Source organism: Pongo abelii, chromosome 2, assembly GCF_028885655.2.
Source record: "Pongo abelii isolate AG06213 chromosome 2, NHGRI_mPonAbe1-v2.0_pri, whole genome shotgun sequence".
NCBI lineage: Eukaryota > Metazoa > Chordata > Mammalia > Primates > Hominidae > Pongo > Pongo abelii.
In genome coordinates this window covers 201,656,259-201,676,939 of record NC_085928.1, presented here as the reverse complement: position 1 = coordinate 201,676,939, position 20,681 = coordinate 201,656,259, and positions in this window count along the sequence as shown.

The following is a 20,681-nucleotide window of genomic DNA, read 5'->3' as shown; positions in this document are numbered from 1 at the left end:
TTTTCTGTTTTATTGAGATGTAAATTATTTTCCTTTGTTGTTGAATATAGAGGTTGGCCATATTCCCTGAGAGTAGCTTATTAATGGTAAAAGTAGGAATAGACTACCAGTTCTGTATGAACTGATTATCCTACCTCATAGAGAAGGCACAGTATCTTTGTACCAATTGTTGGGTTTCAATTTTAAGAAATTGTTGGGTTTCAATTTTAAGAAATTGTTGATTTAGACAACATATTGAAGCTCTGATATAAATTTTTAGGCTCTTACTACCCAAGCTGGCATTATGCATCTAAATATGGGGAAATTGTTTATTTCTTCCTTTCTTGTATTTATAGGGAAATATTTGAGAAAACTTTGGAAAAGCTGAATTGGAATTTAGCAGGCAGAAATCATTTTGAACTGGAGGTAATTGATTTGATTTTGCACACTAACAATTTTATTTGTTATTCAGTTTATACATATCTTTATGCCTTTTTTTCTGCAATTGATAGAGATGCTGAAATTTCCTCTCAATTGTTGATAAGTCTATTTCAATTTTATTTCTGTTCATTTTATGAAGCTATCTTTTTAAGTACATGAAATTTTAAATTATTGTATTTTCTTGAGGGATTTAATCTTCTATCATTATGTAGCATCCCTGTTTATCTCTGGTAATGCTTCTTTGTTATAGGCTACATTGTATAGTGTAGTTACACCAGATTTTTAGAGGTCAGTTTTTCTATAATGTATCTTTTCTATCTTTTCACTTTCAATTTTTTTTTTTTTTGCTTGTAAGAAACATAGAGGGGATAGTTTTAAAATTAATATGAGAATTGTTTTCTTTTAATTGTATGTTCCATTTACATTTAATGCAGTTACTGATCTATTGTAATTTATATCTACCATCTTGCTATTTTTTACCCCATATATTTTCTGCCTTGCCAGCTATAGAAATAATCAATATTCCATTTTAGCCTAATTTGTTATTTATACTTTTTACTATACATTTAGTGAATATACAAAGAATACCAGTATCATCCTTGACTTATCACAGTCTAATAAAAAATTAGTACTAGTTTATAACATACTTTGCAAACAATGCTAAGAACTTAATGCTTCAATTTTATTTATGAATTCTCACCTTTTGAGTTACTCTAGTCAGGCATTTTAATTTTATATATACCTGAAAACACATATGACATTATCATGCTTGGGTTTTAAAAAATCTTAATATTTAATTTTGCCCCTATTTTTGTATTTCTGTTGTTAATTATGTACTTTCTGTATTTCTGTGATGCTACCTGGGGTCACTTTCTATTGTCTGAAATGCTCCCTTTAGCATTTTATTTTAATGCAGCTTTCCTAGTGACAAATTCTCTTACTTATTTGCCAGAAATGTTATTAATTTGCCCTCTTTTACAAAACATTACGTTTGTTTAGTATAAAATTTTGGGTTGACAGTTACATTTGCAGCAATTTAAAGATGCCATTCCATTGCATTGTAGCTTCCATTATTTATGTTGAGAAGTGAACCATAAATCTATTGTGGCTTAAAGTCTTTTTATTTTACCTGATTATAACTGTCGATTCTGTAAATTTGAGAAAATTCTTAGCCATCATCTATTCAAGTAATACTTCTACATCATTCTTCTCTCTCTTCCTTGAAGATATCCAATTATATGCATTTTGACATGTATTTCCTGTCCCATTGTGTCTTATATTCTTTTCTGTTTATTTCTCTCTGCATGCATCAATCTAGTTATTTTCTATAACTCCAAATCTAAATAAGCACTGTCCAATAGAAATACAATGCAAGCAACAAATGAGTTCTCTATTAGCTACATTCTAAAAAATAAAAAGGAAATATTAATTTTAACCATATATTTTATTTAACTCAAAGTGGTACAATTTTAATATGTAATCAATATTAAGATGTTAATGAGATAGTTTACTTCTTTAAGTTTTTGAACTCCTATCTGTATTTTACACTGACAGCACATCTTATTTCATAATAGCCATTTTCCAAATGCTCAAGAGTCTAGTGTTTACCATTTTCACAGTAATCTCATTAAGTATTCTCTGCTATTTAATTCTTACTTCCAATAATTATATTGTCACATATGTAATTTCTATTTGATTATTTTAAAAGTCTTTCAAATTCCTAAAAAAAATTCCATCTCACCATTTTCTTAAATATAATAATCACAGCTACTTAAAAATGCTTATCTGATAACTTACAAAGATCACCTGTGTATCTGTTTCTATTATGCATTTTGTTTCCTTTGTTTCATCTTCTTTGTATGCCTGGTGACTTTTTACTGATTTTCAGATGATGTATATGAGCATTGTAGAAATTTTCTCCAAAGTACATTTCCCTTATCCTCTGTAAGGTGGCTAGAACAGGAGGATCTCTTCTCAATGTCATCAGGTTTGGGGTTGCAGTTCATTTTCCATTTTAAAGATTATGAAGATGTTGGGTTTATCTGCTACTTTTAATGTGTAGTCTTCTGGGAATTGGAAGAGAGCATGGCTGGGATATTTACCAGGGTCTTCAACTTTGGTAGGGCCAAAGCTCCAGCTTTTTCTTCTTGACACTGTAAGTCTTCCAAGAGTTCTTCTGAGTTTTCTGACTATTTCTTCATAGCTTTACATACTGTTGGCCTGTACAGTTTAATAATTTACAGAAATATCGAAGAAAAGTACAACTCAGAAAGTTAGGCTCACTTTTACATGCTCCCTTTCTCTCCAAAGTCTTAGTTCTAGTAGCCAACACTAATTTCTATCTCCTTTGTCCCTAATCAGTAAAATCACAGAAGTCTCTGCTATTTCCTCTGTCTTGTATTGGGTTTCCTCTCCCCAAATTTTTAGACTGTCATGATTTATGATTTAAGACATAACCAGTAACAAGGAGACATTGGGTTCACATCAGTGAAATTACCTTCTTACTGAATTCATGGCCTTTTAATTTCTGAATGCCTTTGAAACTCTCCAGGCTGTTCACACAATTGTTGCTGTTGTTTTTCAGTTGTTCTTAATGTGAGTGCTGGTTTCTTACAAACTACTCTCTCATAGCTGGAAGCAGATGTTCAAAAAATGTATTTTTCACTTTATATTGATTCATATGTTGGGAATTTCAACTAAGTGAATATTTTTGTAAACCACAAGAGAGTAAGCTTTTTGCTCTTTTGATTAAATTATATTATAATTTCTAATATTATTGTATTGTGTTCAGAGAATGTGACCATTACAAATCTTACATCAGAGAATTATCAAGTCATGAAAAATAAAGCCTTTCCATCTTCAAAAAAGGAAAGGAAACAGTTTGGTATTGGTGGAAAATATAAATTTCAGGTGTAGTGAGGGATTCTTGAGTTCTCACTGGATGGCTTTTATTTTCTGCAGAAAATGAGAAGCAATAATATTCTCTACAATTTATGGTAGTGTATTATTTTATTGTTCTGCAGCAAATTATCACAAGCCATTTAAAACATCACACATATGTTATGTCAAAGTTTCTCTCAGGCAGGAGTCTGGGCAAAGCTTAGCTGGGCCCTCTACTTAAGAACTCACTAGGCTAAAAGCAAGGTGTCAGTCAGACTGTGTTCTCATATGGAGACTTGCCTGGGATGGCTCTTCTAATTTCATTCAAGTAGCTAGTACATTAATTTCATTATATTTGTAGAGCTCATCAATAGTTGCATCTTCTTCAAGGCAAGCAGGAAAATTTCTCTGACCTCTACACTCATTTAATGGGCTCACCTGATTAAGTCAGGCTCACTCGGGATAATTGCCCTCTTTCGTTAACTTACAGTCAGCTGATTAGGGACTTGAATTACATTGGAAAAAAAACCCCTCATCCTGAGCATATCCTACTGATCAGAAAAAATTACAGGTCCTACTCACACTCAAAGGGATGCAATTATACAAGTATGTAGGTCATGAGGCCATCTTAGTAGTATTCTGATTATGACATGCAGGAGTTTTGAAAAGGGAAAGTTTTTGAATCAGTCACACTGAAGAATGTTAAAGAAAATTAACTATTTAGTATAATTTGAAGGCATTAGTTATAGCTTCATCTAAAGAAAACAAACACCCACTTATAATGGTCATTGAAATGGGTTTTCTGGAAATGGTGCAAATTCACACATGAAGAGATGGGAAGAAACTGTGTCCTTTCACTTGAATTTAAATAAGCTTTTGACTTACTCATAACCAATAGAATTTGGCAGAAGATATTGTGTAACTTCCAAGACTAGGTCAGATTAGATTATATAGATTCTGCTTTATTGTCTGGAACATTCATTTTTGGAGTCCTGATCCTCTATGTAAAAAAAAAAAATCTAATTTCTCAGAATGTTCTATGCTATGAGGAAGCTGATATGGTTTGACTGTGTCCTCACCCAAATCTCATCTTGAATTGTAGCTCCCAGAATTCCCACATGTTGTGGGAGGGACCTGGTGGGAGATAATTGAATCCTGGGGCAGTTTCCCCAATACTGTTCTTGTGGTACTGATTAAGTCTCACAAGACCTGATGGTTTCATACGGGATTTCTCCTTTCACTTGGCCCTCACTCTTTCTCATCTGCCACCATATAAGATGTGTCTTTCACTTTCCGCCATGATTGCAAGGTCTGCCCAGCCACAGTTCCACTCACAGTGACTCCATTAAACCTTTTTCTTTATAAATTACTGAGTCTCAGGTATGTCTTTATCAGCAGTATGAAAACAGGATGATACAGTAAATTGGTACCAGTAGAGTGGGGCACTGCTGTAAAGATACCCAAAAATGTGGAAGTGACTTTGGAACTGGGTAACAGGCAGAGGCTGGAACAGTTTGGATGGCTCAGAAGAAGACATAAAAATGTGGGAAAGTTTGGAGCTTCCAAGAAACTTGTTGTTGAATGGCTTTGAAAATGCTGATAATTATATGGACAATAAAATCCAGGCTGAGGTGGTCTCAGAGATGAGGAACTTATTGGGAACTGGAGTAAAAGTGACTCCTGGTATGCTTTAGCAAAGACACTGGTGATGTTTTGCTCCTGTGCTAGAGATTTGTGGAACTTTGAATTTGAGGGAGATGATTTAGGGTATCTGGCAGAAGAAATTTCTAAGCAGCAAAGCATTCAAAAGGTGACTTGGGTGTTGTTAAAGACATTCAGTTTTGCAAGAGAAACAGAGCATAAAAGTTGGGAAAATTTGCAGCTTGATGATTTGATAGAAAAGAAAAACCCATTTTCTGAGGAGAAATTCAAGCCAGCTGCAGAAATTTGCATAAGTAGGGAGGAGCCAAATGTTACTCGCCAAGACAATGGGGAAAGTGTCTCCAGGGCATGTCAGAGACCTTTAGGGCAGCCCCTCCATCACAGTCTTGGAGGCCTAGGAGGAAGAAATGGTTTCATGGGCTGGGCCTAGGCACCCCTGCTGTGTGAATCCTAGGGACTTGGTGCCCTGTGTCCCAGCCCCTCGAGCCATGGCTTAAAGTGGACAAGGTACAGCTTGGGCTATGGCTTCAGGAGGTGCAAGCTCCAAGCCTTGGCAGCTTCAACATGGTATTCATGGGTGCACAGAAGTAAAAAATTTGGTTTGGGAACATCCACTTACATGTCAGAAGATGTATGGAAATGCCTAGATGTGGAGGCAGAAGTTTGCTGCAGGGGTGGAACCCTCATGGATAATCTCTGCTAGGACCACGCAGAAGGGAAATGTGGGGTTGAAGGCCCACACAGAGTCCACACTGGGACACTGCCTAGTGGAGCTGTGAGAAGAGGGCCACCATCCTCCATATCCCAGAATGGTAGATCCTCTGAATGCTTGCACAGTGTGCCTGGAAAAGCCACAGAAACTCAATGCCAGCCCATGAAAGCAACCAGGAGGGTGACTTTACCCTGCAAAACCACAGGGATGAAGCTGCCCAAGACCATTGGAACCCACCTTTTACATCGGTGTGACCTGAATGTGAGACATGGAGTCCAAGGAGATTATTTTGGAGCATTAAGATTTGACTGCCCCACTGGATTTTGGACTTGCATGGGGCCTTTAGCCCCTTTGTTTTAGCCAATTTCTTTCTTTTGGAATGGGTATATTTACTCAACGCCTGTACCCCCATTGTATCTAGGAAGTAACTAACTTCCTTTTAATTTTCAGGCTCATAGGTGGAAGGGACTTGCCTTGTCTCAGATGAGACTTTGGATTGCAGAACTTTGAGTTAATACTGAAATGAGTTAAGACATTGATGGACTGTTGGGAAGGCATAATTGGTTTTGAAATGTGAGGACATGAAGTTTGGGAGGGCCAGGGGCAGAATGAAATCTCATCTCAAATTGTAGCTCCCATAATTCCCATGTGTTGTGGGATAGACCCAATAGGAGATAATTTAATCATGGGGTGGTTTAGTAACGCCTAAGGTTCTTGCCTATCCACGTCAAAGAATTGTCTGTTGTAGCTGACAGTGCTGAATGATAGAGACACGGACCCTGAGAAAAAGCTGTAGGCTTTATTGAGCAGAGTGAAAGTACAAAGCTTCCACAGTGTGGAAGGGGTCCCAAACAGGTAGCCAGAGTTAGATTATGGGATTGCCTTTTAAACTCTTTAAGGTGGGAAATACGTGTGGCAGGAAGATGTTACCAGAACAAGAAACAAAGGCAATTAACCATTTGTGACATGTCTTAGATCTTGAAGAAAACTGGAATTGCAACTTAGGTTTTATCTACTTTATGACCTTGCAGCAGCATGGCAAAAGAGACAGGATCTCACAGGACTTTACAAAGTATGTTCACAAGGAATTGGAATTGGGAAGATAGATAAGTTCTGCTGGTCACAGAAAAATGGCAGTTAACATTCCTTTTAACTGTAGTTTTGGGGGAGGGGGAAGGGAGAGAGGGAGAGAAAGACACAGGGAAACTTACAGCAAAATTTTTGCTGTTTATAGCTTTCTTGGGGAAGAAAATACATGCATAAATCCTGGTGCTAGGAATATTTTAAGCATATATCTTCAGTATTATTCATCCAGGGCTGAAGTAAGTCATGATGCAGGAGATGAGTGAGTTTCACAGCTTTCTGAGCCCCTGCTTGACCCAGGAAGCCCAGTTGGCACCTCCTCTCAGTTTGCCTCATGTTGTTTTCATGGTAGTGAATAAGTCTCATGAGATCTGATGGTTTTATAAGGAGTTTCCCTTTTTACATGGCTCTCATTCTCTCTTTGCCGGCCACCATATTAGACATCCCTTTGTTCTCCCTTGCTCTTCTGCCATGATGGTGAGGCCACCCAAGCCATGTGGGACTTTTCTTTATAAATTACCCAGTTTTGGGTGTGTCTTTATCAGCAACATGAATGTAGACTAACACAACAGCCCAAATTACATGATGAAATCATGTGTAGGTGCACTGGATGCCAATGCCAGCCAAGGTCCCAGTCAATAGCCAGCATTTGTCACCAAACATCTGAGTGAAGGTATCTTCAGATGATTCCAGTGCTCAGCAGCCAAATCACCCCTTAGCTGTCAAGTCTTTCTTGCTATGACTCTATCTATTAAGAAACAGAGACAAACCATCCCTGCTGGGCTCTGGATAAGTGTGTGACCCAGGAATTTATGAACATAGTAAAATAGTGACATTAGACTCCTGAACTGGCATAATCATATATGCAGCAATAGTAACCTGAATAGGCATCAATTTGAAGATAGTTTGATTTTCTTCACACTATTCAGGAAGCTTTATCTAGTCAGTACTGAATTGCCCAATATGGAGACTTATCTTTAGAAAAAGCAAGGAAGCATTTGTGGGGAAAATAATAATTGTTAGATGTTTTGCATCTATTATTTAAAATTGTACTTTTTTAGTTTTATATGGTACAGTATGAGAGGAAGCATTAGTATTTCAACTTTAGTACCTCTAAAGACCTTAATCCGATTGAAAATCTATGAGGTATGAACCCCAAAAATCTGAGACAGGTCTCAGTCAAGTTTATTTTGCCAGAGTTAAGTTTGCACGCCCATGACACAGCCTCAGGAGGTCCTAATGACATGTGCCTAAGGTGGTCAGAGCACAGCTTGGTTTTATTCCTTTTATGGAGACATGAGACATCAATCAACATATGTAACATGAACATTGGTTCCATCCTGAAAGGTGGAACATCTCAAAGCAAAGGCAGGACAACTCGAGGTGGGAGGGGGCTCCCAGGTCATAGGTAGATAAGAGACAAAAGGTTGCAGTCTTTTGAGTTTCTGATTAGCCTTTCCAAAGGAGGCAATCAAATATGCATTTATCTCAGTGAGCAGAGGGTTGATGTTGAACAGAATGGGAGGGGCAAGTTTGCCTTAAGCAGTTCTCAGCTTGACTTTGCCCTTTAGCTTAGTGATTTGAGGTCCCCAAGATTTATTTTCCTTTTATAGAGGTAAGATAGCGATATCTAGAGTAAATGTATTGCATATACAGGCAGTGGATGAACATGGAGTTGAGGATTTGAGCAAATAAGTGACTGAAGTGATTGACATGGGAATCTAGGCTGACCAATGATCTACTGACTTGGTCAAATGTGGCAGTTACTAGGTGGTGATAATGAGGATGGGTGAAAGACAGAAGACTTAGAGATGGCAGTCCTCAAAGGAACAGTATTTTCAAAACAGTAAAATAACAATGGCCTGGAAATAGCACTGTGCTGTTAGGAAAAGGCAGCTCCACTTCCTTACCCTGGTTTGCATTGGGTGTTAAAGAAATGAGCAGCATCTGTTTGAGTTAGATCCAATAGAAATAGTGTCCTTACAAGACAGCAAATTTTCAGTAATGGACAAGAAGTAGCATAGGTAGTTAACATGGGGTCCAGAGGATACAATGGAAAGTTTGGAAAATAAGACAATAGAGAGAGTTTGAGCCAAAGGAGAAGCATCTTGAATATTATGGTGATAAGAATATATCACACAAGAAAATCAGTTACAATATGGTGAGTTCAATAGACAGTTGCCAAAATAATCAGCATCAGCAAATCATTGGTGAGTGGTGATGACTGAGGACTCCCAGGAGGAGAAAGTCATGGTCTGGATTACTGGTAGTTGCAAGAAGTTCTAGAATAAGAATGGAAACACCACAAGGTCAATGTAGTGCCAGGGCTGCGACTGCATGTGAGAATAACATTTGCCTTAGTTGAAAGGCGAGAATTTAGGCTTCTTAAATAAATCTTCATTACTAATTATATCTTTTATTAATATAAGATGGCTATCTTTGTCTTGAGAACTTTTGCTTTGAATCCTATTATTAATATCATCCTTCTCATCCATTGCTAGATTTGAAATAATAATGCCAAATTTTTATATTTCATGTTTGTAAAAGATTAATTTTGGCATGTCTCATATAAATAACAAATAACTTTAATCCAATTAGAGAGTCTTTTATTTTAAGATTAATATCATTTTCATTTACCTTTTGAAATAAAATATTTAGTTTTCATTTATGCCATCTTGTTCTCTGGTGCGTATCTGTTTACACATTCTTACTATTTTCTTAGTGATTTTCTCCTTGTTGTCTCCTCTGATGCTTTGGAAGATATACATCTTGTCTTATAACTACCAAAATTTGATCTAAATATATCTAAAAGTAAAATCTAAATAATGCTTCTTATAAAATGCGTTAATATATGAAAAGAACATAGAACAATGACTATCAAATAGCATTACATATAAATACTAAATAAATATATTTCATTTTTTACAAAAAATACGTTTTTATTTTCTTGAATTTTGATTTTTTTTCTTTCTAACATTTATTTTAGGTACAAGGGGTACATGTGCAGGTTTGTTACATGGATAAATTGCATATTGCAAGAGTTTGCTATATGGATAATTCTGTCACTCAGGTAATCAGCATACTACCTAATAGGTAGTTTTTTAGTCCTCACTCTGCCCCGACTCCCTCAAGTAGGCTCCAGTGTCTATTTTTCCCTTCTTTGTGTCCACATGTACTCGATGTTTAGTTCCCACTTATAAGTGAGAACATGTGGTATTTAGTTTTCTGTTCCTGCATTAATTCATTTAGCATAATGGTCTCTAGCTCCATCCACGTTTCTGCAAAGGACATGATTTTGTCTTTTTCATATCTGTATAGTATTCCATGATGTATATGTACCACATTTTATTTATCCAGTCCACCCATGATGGGCATCTAGGTAGATTCTGTATTTTTGCTATTGTGAATAGTGCAGTGATGAACATACAAGTGCAAGTGTTTTTATGGTAGAATAATTTATATTTCTTTGGGTATATACTCAGTAATGGGATTGTTGGGTCAAATGGTAGTTCTGTTTTAAGTTCTTTGAGATATCTTCACACAGCTTTTCACAGTGGCTGAACTAACTTACATTCCCACTAGCAGTGAACAAGCATTACCTTTTCTCTACAACCACACTGGCATCTTTTTTTTTTTTTTTTTTTGACTTTTTGTTAATAGCCATTCTGACTGGTGTGAGATGGTATCTCATTGTGGTTTTGATTTGCATTTTCTTAATGATTAGTGATATTGAACATTATTTTTATATGTTCATTGGCTTCATGCATGTCTTCTTTTGAGAAGTATGTGTCCTTTGCCCATTTTTTAATGGGCTTGTTGGTTGTTTACTGATTTTGTTAATTAAATTCCCTATAGATTTTACATGTTACTTGGAGTCTGGATCTTTGCTGAATGCATCATCTGCAAATATTTTCTCCCATTCTGTAGGTTGTCTATTTACTCTGATACCTTCTTTTGCTGTGCAGAAACCCTTTAGTTTAATTAGGTCCCATTTGTCAATTTTTATTTTTATTGCAATTGCTTTTGGAGTCTTCATCATGAAATCTTTTCCAGGGCCTATGACCAGAATGGTATTTTGTAGGTTTTCTTCTATGGCTTTTATAGTTTAGGTTTTACATTCAAGTCTTTAATCCATCTTGAGTTGATTTTTGTATATGGTGAAAGGAAGGGGTCCAGTGTAAATCTTTTGCATATGGCTAGCCAGTTATCCCAGCACCATTTATTGAATAGGCAGTACTTTTCCTGTTGCTTGCTATTGTTGGCTTTGTTGATGATCAGAGAGTTGCAGGTGTGTGACTGACTTTTGGGTTCTCTAATTTGTTCCATTGTTCTATGTGTCTGTTTTGGCACTAGTACCATGCTCTTTTGGTTATTGTAGTCTTATAGTTTAGGGTTGGTTTGCTCTTGTTTTTCTAGTTCCTCTAGGTATGATATTAGGTTTGAGATTTTTCTAACTTCTTGATATGGGCATTTAACACTATAAACATTCCTCTTAACACTGCTTTATACATGTCCCAGAGATTCTGGTATATTGTATCTTTGTTTTCATAATTTTAAAATATTTCTGGATTCCTGCCTTAATTTCATTGTTTACCAAATGTCATGCAGGATGAGATTGTTTAATTTACAAGTAATTGTATGGTTTTGAGAGATCATCTTGGTATTGATTTCTATTTTTATTGTACTGTATTTTGAGAATTGAGAATATAGTTGTTATGATTTCAAATTTTCTTAATTTGTTGAGAATTGCTTTAGAGCTTAGTGTGTAGTTAATTTTAGAGCATGTGCCATATGCAGATGAGAATATGTATTCTGATATTATTGGCTGAAGTTTTCTGTAGATGTCTGTTAGGTCCATTTGGTCTGGTGTCTAGTTTAGTTCCCGGATATTTTGTTAGTATGCTGCCTTGATGCTGTGTGCAATAACGTCTCCCACTATTACTGTGTGATTATGTAAGTGTCTTTGTAAGTCTCTAAGAACTTGTTTTATGAGTGTGGGTGCTGCAGTGTTGGGCATATCTATATTTAGAATTGTTAAGTCTTCTTGTTAAATTAAACCATTTATTATTATGTAATACCCTTCTTTGTTCTTTTCGGTCATTGTTGGTTTAATGCTTATTTTGTCTGAAATAAGAATGACAACTACTGCTCTTTTTTGTTTGCCCTTTGCTTAATAGATTTTTTTCCATCCCTTTATCTTGAGCCTATGGGTGTCCTCGCATGTGAGATGGGTCTTTTGAAGGCAGCGTACAATTGAGTCTTGTTTCTTTTACCAACTTGCCACTCTGTGTCTTTTCAATATGGCATTTAGTGCATTTATATTCAAGGTTAACATTGATATTTGTGGACTTGATCCTGTCATTGTGTTGTTAGCTGGTTGTTATGTGGACCTGATTGCGTAATTGCTTATAGTGTAAATGTTCTATGTACTTAAGTATGTTTTTGTGGTGGCCGGTTATGGTCATTCATTTCCATGTTTAGTACTCCCTTAAAGACTTCTTGTAAGGAAGGTCTGGTGGTAATGAATCCCTTTTGCATATCTTTGTCTAAAAAGAATCTTATTTCTCCTTTGCTTCAGAAGCTTAGTTTGGCTGTATATAAAATTATTGGTTGGAGATTTTTTCCTTTAAAGATGATGAATATCTTCCACCATCTCTTCTGGCCTGTAGAGTTTTTCTGGAAGATCTGCAGTTAGCTTGATGGGGTTCCCTTTGTGGGTGACCTACTCTTTCTCTCTAGCTGCATTTAATATTTTTTTCTCTTGCATTGACCTTGAAGAATCTGATGACTATGGATGGTCATCTTGTATAGTATCTTGCAGAGTTCTCTGAATTTCCTCAATTTGAATGTCAACATCAACATCTCTAAAGAGAAAATTTTCATGGACAATTGTGTGACTGAGTTAATTCAAATAACTGGTCTTTGAGCTCTGAGATGCTTTCTTCAGCTTGATCTATTCTGATATTAATCCTTCCAATTATGTTATGGAGTTCCTGTAGTAAATTTTTAGCTCTATCAGATCATTTCAGTTTTTTCTTAAAATGGCTATTGTGTCTTTCATCACTTGAACCATTTTACTGGATTCCTTAGACACTTTGGAATGGGTTTAACTTTCTCCTGAATCTTGATGATCTTCATTGCTATCCATATTCACTGAGAATCTGTCATTTCAGCCATTTCATTCTGGCTAAGAACCATTATTGGGCAGCTGTGTAGTCATTTGGAGATAAGGAGAGGCTCTGGCTTTTAGAGTTGTTGGAGTTCTTGTGCTGGTTATTTCTTATGTGTGTGGGCTGATGTTTCTTTAAATGTGCTGTAATTTGAGTATCCTCAGCTGGCTTCATTTCTGGATGCTTTCAGAGGGCTGAGGCTTTGTGCAGGGTCTTTATTCGTGACTGAAATTCTTGCCCTTGGTTTCACAGGTGGGTATAATAGTAAAGTATTTTGGGGATTGACATTGGGGCTGTGATCCAGTAGATGGTACTTAAGTGTAATGGCCAGTAGATAGGCTCATACTCAGTCATGTGGCTTCTCTGTATTTCCGAGCATTTGCAGCCATGCTCCCTTTCAATGCTCTGAGTGTGTGGACTCCTCTCACACTTGAGTGCTGGTTACAGATCTCAGCTTTGCACTCCTCAACTGGGCACTGTAGCCTAGGGGTGATCTCAGACTTTCTGTTCCCTCTCTAACTTGAAGGACAGCAGGGCTGGGGACCTTGGCAGTGGCAATGGCAGAGGGCCTTTCATTTGTCTCTTGGGGCTCCACCCCAGAGAAAGGCAGAGCTTCTGCCAATTGGAACTACCAGCTGGGGATGGGGCAGCTACACTGTGAGCCCAAGCCAAGAGGTCCTGCCTGAGATAAAAAGGGTTGGTGTGGGTGGAGGACCAGCAGGGAAGAAAGTCTGACCTCCTCTAGGGTGGCTATGGCATGTGGGAGGTGCAAGTAAAGCACTCGGGCTCTTTGTTCCTTCTTTAGGCTGGTGGCAGCAAAAGCAGTACTGCCCAGTACTGCCGCAGTGTCAGTGGCAGAGGGGCTATCATTTGCCTCTAAGAACTCCACCCCAGAGTGACAGAGAGCTGCTGTCAATGGGAATGTTCAACTGGGGGAGAGTTGCTGTGCTCTGGGACCAATGGGCATGGCAGCAAGGGCCTGTCTGTTGAAGGGCAGAAGGTGGGGACTCACAGGCAAGGAGAGACTGCTCCTCTCTGTATGGTGGCTGTAGCATGCTGGAGGTGCCAGCAAAGTGATGAGGATCTTTATTCTTTTCCAAGCCCAATGGCCAGAAAGGGCAGTAACACCGCAGAGGCAATGGCAGAGACTCTGTGGGTTGTCTCCGGAATTTCCTCCGCAAAGAAACACAGAGCCATCACTGACTGAAATGATCAGGCGGGGGCAGGGCAACTGTGCTGGGGACCCAGGTCAGGAGGCCTTGCCCAGCGAGGAAAGCAGAGTCAGGGACCCACATGGATAACAATTTGGCTGCTTTTCTACAAGGCAGCTGTGGTGTGCCAGAGGCCTGCAATAGTTCCTGGGCTCATCATATCATTCATATATATATACGTATATATACGTATATATATATATATATATATATATATATATAATGCTCGTCAAGTGAAGCAGTGAGAGTGAAGAAGGAACAAAGAAATGGGTAACTGGTTGTGATTAATCAGATGTAAAAACCACTGCATTTGGAGGAGACATAGTAAATATTATTAAAATCAAATGTAAAATATTGTATTTTTAGCACTCTTCTATTTCAGCCATTAGTTGACTACAGTGTTCATTTCTCCTCTTCCCTCATTCAGTTTTAAATATTTGTTAAAATAATGTGGGATTTAAAATTCTTTTTAAATTTTCTGTCTGTAAGCTGCACATGTACACACCATTGTTATTAGAGATTGCACCATCCCTATCTTGGGCTCTTAAATTTGCTTTGTTAGTTATTTGGAGTGCATTTTCTGGTTTGTTTAAGAAGGACATGCAATTGTCATTTTTTTCTAGTGAATACATTTTTCAGAGAATTTCTGTTTCCTTAATTCAGAAAGAACTACTTGACAGTATGTGAAAAATCTAGGATGACAATAGTTTTCCTCAAAACTGATTATTTCTCCTAGATGTTATTAATATTGCTGAAAATCAGAGGATACACTTATACATTTCTAATTTCATTCTTTTAAAATTATCAATGTATATAAAAATTTTTATGTATTGGCATAAATATCGTTCCCATTCTTTAACCTTCAAGATATTATTATTTTTTGATCTGCATTGTCAGATCTTAGGTCAAAGAAACTATTCTTCTGCTATTGTTTTCAATTCATTTATTTCAGACTTTCATTCAAAAATTACCAAAATCTGTGCATTCGTTTTCTAAAATAAAATTTCTACAATAATGATCTTCTTTTTCATAATTTTAATATTACTTCTTCAGCATATTCTGAAATCCCCAAATTTGCCCTTCATGCTATCGATACATATGCCCTCAGAATAAATTTTGATTTTTTTTACCATGTCCAATACTAGCTTATTTCTTTTACTACATTTTACTTTCTTTTCAATCCCTTTCCTATGTCATCTATTTATCTTTTGTATAACATTGAGTTGCCCTTTTAGTTCAGACCATTTTTTATGTCTGTTTCTAATTCATGGAGTTATATATCCTAGTGCTATATTCTGAAAACCACAATGAGATACCATCTTACGCCAGTTTGAATGGTGATTATTAAAGGGTCAAGAAACAACAGATGCTGCTGAAGCTGTGGAGAGATAGGAACACCTTTTTTGTTTGTTTGTTTGTTTGTTTGTTTGTTTTGAGAGGGAGTCTCCCTCTGTTGCCCAGGCTGGAGTACAGTGGCACAATCTCAGCTCACTGCAAGCTTTGCCTCCTGGGTTCACACCATTCTTCTGCCTCAGCCTCCCGAGTAGCTGGAACTACAGGCACCCACCACCACGCCTGGCTAATTTTTTGTATTTTTAGTGGAGATGGGGTTTCACCGTGTGAACCAGGATGGTCTGGAACTCCTGACCTCGTGATCCGCCCGCCTCGGCCTCCCAAAGTGCTGGGATTACAGGTGTGAGCCACCGCACCCAGCCAGGAACGCTTTTACACTGTTGGTGGAAATGTAAATTAGCTCAACCATTGTGGAAGACAGTGGGGCAATTCCTCAAAGACCTAGAACCAGAAATACCATTTGACCCAGCAATCCCATTACTGGGTGTATACCCAAAGGAATATAAATCATTCTATTATAAAGATACATGCACACATATTCATTGTAGCACTATTCACAATAGCAAAGACATAGAATCAACTCAAATGTCCATCAATGATAGACTGGTAGACTGGATAAAGAAAATATGGTACATATACACCATGGAATACTACGCAGTCATAAAAAGGAATTAGATCATGTCCTTTGCAGGGACATGGATGGAGTTGGAAGCCATTATCCTCAGCAAACTATTGCAGGAACAGAAAAACAAACACTGCACCTTTTCACTCTTAAATGGGAGCTGAACAATGAGAACACATGGACACAAGGAGGGGATCAACACACACTGGGGCCTATTGCGGGGGCAGGGGAAGGGAGAGCATCAGTGAAAAATAACTAATTCATGATGGGCTTACTACCTAGATGATGGGTTGATAGATGCAGCAAACCACTATGGCACACGTTTATCTATGCAACAAATCCGCATATTCTGCACATGTACCCCAGAGCTAAAGTAAAATAAAATAAATTTTGTTCAGCTTATAAATTATTTTCAGAGGAATTCTGTAATTGTGAATCTTCATTTTTCTTGTTCTGTAGTTTTTAATTGGCCCCTTTAAAAAAAATCTTTATGTATCCTCAGAGAATATGGAATCTGTACAGATGTTCTATTTTTAAACAAATAGGGTAGTGGATTGCTTTTGTCTCACTCTCGGTCTATTGATACGGCTGCTAAATGCAATTTATAGATCTCCAATGGAGAACAGATTAAAATGTACACCTCCAAGTTTCCATCAGCCTTCTATCCAGGTTATGTCTGCTCTTCGGTAGTACTATCTTCCTCTTGTCTTCATAGAATGACTTTCTAGTACTCTGGAACAGCCATAATTCCTAGTGGCTCTTCCTGCCAGGGCTCTTTCTGTTTCTGCCTTTCCCTATAGTGCTTGTTCAATACCCAATAAATATTCCACAAATATATAATTTAATTGTCTACTGTGTGCCAAGTATTCTGCTTGGTGCCAACATATAGTGGTGATGAAAATAAACACAGAGTACATCATGTCCATAACCCCATAAAGAATATTGATCAAAGGGGGATGCAATCAAATAACTACACATAGAAACATAAACACAACTAATAAGGCTCTGATGAATGCCATGTAATCATTAATTCATTTAGTCAATGAATATTCACTAAATGCCTTCTTAAAGATAACCACTATTCCAGGTTTCGTGGCTAGATTACTCAAGAAACACAAGTTTCCTGCTTCCATTATAACTGTTTTCTTTTTAGACTAGCTCATTGTTAAGATAAAACATAAAAAGTTATCTGATCTACTTTAGTCCTTAGCACAGCCTTCTCTAAGGATATGACTTTTGTACCTAGATATGAAGAATCAAATCAGTCAAACTATCAATCTGTTAAAAGTGGGTAGGGTAAAAGGAAGAATATTCCAGGCAGGAAAACAACAAATGCAAAGGTCCTGAGGAAGGTTGGAGCAGAAAGCTATGTAGCAATATTGTTTTTATTCTGAGTTGAAATATCTATTAATTATTTCCTCTCAGATTCAATAATTAGTTTCCTATCAATCTTTGTTTTCAGTATTATAAAAATAGTTATTTATAAACTTTTCAGTAAAAAATTGATCAACATCTATTAAGGTTCTTCTAGCCAGATGACATTTTAAACCACAGATACTAAGCCCCTTTGTAATAGCAATTTTAGTTTCTTCACACTGTTTCTTATCTCATGTGGTTCTCTCTTTATTTCTGCCTCTCAGCCAGCTGCCTTTTCATCTCAGTCTGTTTTCTCAAATTGTTGTTTTATCTCATCTTTGAACTCGTTTCATAGATTCTATGCTTATTGAATTATATTGGCAGCAAAAACCAGAAGCTGTGTTAAATTGATTTGTTTCCTAATGTAAATCTACAAATAAATGCTCTTCGTCTATCTCCCTTTAGTATTACATGTGTCTCATTCTTTTAGATTGCAGAATTTTTTCATAAACAGCCTATCATCAGTTGTACCAGTTCAATCAATCTCTAACCATTTAGAAAAACAAATAATTCATGCTGGAAATGAATTATTGAGGACCAGAGAATCTGATTCTCTTGGAATCTGAGTTTTAGTCTAGCCCTAGATCCCATACCATGAGCTAAAGTAAAACAAGCAAACAAGGGGATCCACACACCCCTCTGTTGAAATTGATACACACACATACATACACACACACACAGACACACACAGAAAAGATTTTATTTATGTATATCTGTCAAGTGGTTACAGCAACTCTAGGCACTAGAAAGAGGTACTTAAAATTTCACTTCATTTGATGTTGCATGTATAAGCCACGTCAAACCATTTTTAATAGAAACAAAACAACAAATAATATGTATAAACGCAGATAACAAAGTATGTGTGCATGATGTATCTATATAGGAACAAGCTTCATTCTTGTCCATCAACCAAACCTAGAAAGATAATTTTCAAGTCATCCGAATACTATGATCAACTCTCAAAAAGTAGATATTAAGATGAGTAATCTTATTTCCCAGGTACCTCAAATACCAAATCTTTTTTTTTTTTTTTTGAGACGGAGTCCTGCTCTGTCGCCCAGGCTGGGGTGCAGTGGCACGATCTTGGCTCACTGAAAGCTCCTCCTCCCGGGGTCACGCCATTCTCCTGCCTCAGCCTCCCTTAGTCCTCAGTAGCTGAGACTACAGGCACCCGCCACCCCGCCCGGCTAATTTTTTGTGTGTGTTTTTAGTAGAGACAAGGTTTCACCGTGTTAGCCGGGATGGTCTCGATCGCCCGACCTTGTGATCTGCACGCCTCGGCCTTCCAAAGTGCCGGGATTACAGGTGTGAGCCATAGTGCCCGGCCACCAAATCTTGAATACCAAAATATAACCTTCTAGTCAGTGAAAAGTTAATTTCCCACATATATTTGGCTTCTCTCAATTTTAAATAATTACGATTAATGTGAATCAATTTCCAGAAATTGATAGCTTTGGATGGAGCCCATAGATAAACTATCTGCACTTGCAGAATTAAAACTCTGGGTCATCATGACCTCAGAGAAGAATTGCTCCTGAGAGGAAACCAGACTTGTTCTCCTTGTCATTCTTTTAGCTATAATACCTCTAACCAGAGCCAGCTTAAGCATTGCTAAAATCTGCAGCTCCCGACACACTGGCAACCCTTTAACTCCCAAATATCTTCCTCTTTAAAATCACCGTGGTGCTCAAAATGACACTTTTCAAAACTAATTGATTTTTCTCCCAAGAAATCTCCATTAAAAAAAGAAGAATAGATCTGGGAACTATGTTCCTACTTTAAATCAATCTCAGTTAATAACGGGAGCACATGCACTCAGTAATTCCAATGAGTAATAAGATGCTTAATTCAAAATAATCGTCACTCATCATAGAATTTTAGGAATGCTGTAGTGATATTTTAATATATGTCTAAAAATGTTTGTGGAATGAGTTTTAGGAGAAGCAGTATTTTGCTTCCAGGCCAAAGATATTCAGGCAGAAGGAACAGAATTGATAATTCCCACACACAAGCAGTTTTTGTTCAAGGAGATAAAATATATGAATTTCTAAATAATTATATTAAGATAGTAAAAACTTATTTTAATAAATTATATTCTGGTGGTTCCTACCTTTAGATATTGTATATTAATTTATAGGTGATAAACAAGCCCTGTTTTCAGTCATGGAAGAAGTAATATTAGGAAGGGATCTGATTTCTTATAATTGAATTACGTTCCCACGAAAGTTAAAAGTATACTATTTACAGATGCCTGTAAATTTTGATATTACATTTTTCACTGTCATATTCCATTCTATGTATCTTTTATGTCAATGACATTCCACTCTACAATGTAATAAAATTGCTATGAAAACATTAATCACATTTATCTATTTTATGACTAAATATACTATAAATTAGATTTCATTAAAATTTTCCTCTTTTAGATCTTTAAAAATGTGAATATTTTGTTGCTGTAAGAATGATTAATTTGGTTTGGGTGTTTATAAAAATATTCTTACGCACAAGTAAAAGACTTCAGGTTTATATTCATTGCATTCTTTCCTTTAAACATTTACAAAAATATAAACTTGGCTTTACAAATCTTTTAATTAGTAGAAGTCTAAATTTAAAACTGTATACTTTTCATTTTTATAATCGAAATATCGAGAACGAAAAAATGTAGTATCTTGTTCTATTTCACAAAGTTTGCATTAAAAAGGGAAAATATAAGAATGCAGCATCCTATTTCATTTAACGAGCACATGATATGTTCAATGAATTCTGCTGATATTCTAAGTCACAAAACTGGGAGTAAGGGACTAAAAGAAAGATGAGGGGATTTCATCAGAGGAAAGAATCTCTCTTCATCACAGCTGTCAGCCTGGGTGGATCTTTTGAATTCTATTTAGTAATTCCCTTCTGAAACACCATCACTCCAAATCACTTCGGTAATATTTCTCACCAAGCTGTTTTGCCTTGACGAGATTCTCCTGCAGTGTGAGGGCGTCTTGCTGCTACACTACCTGGGGCTGCCACTTCTTTGTCATACTTCAATGCTGCAGTGAGGAGGGTTTGCTTGGATGGCTGCCCAGGATACCAAATAGGAATTATGCTTTTTTCTCTCTGAATCACATTTCTGTTTGACCCTTAAAGTTGGGCTGCGTTGTGGG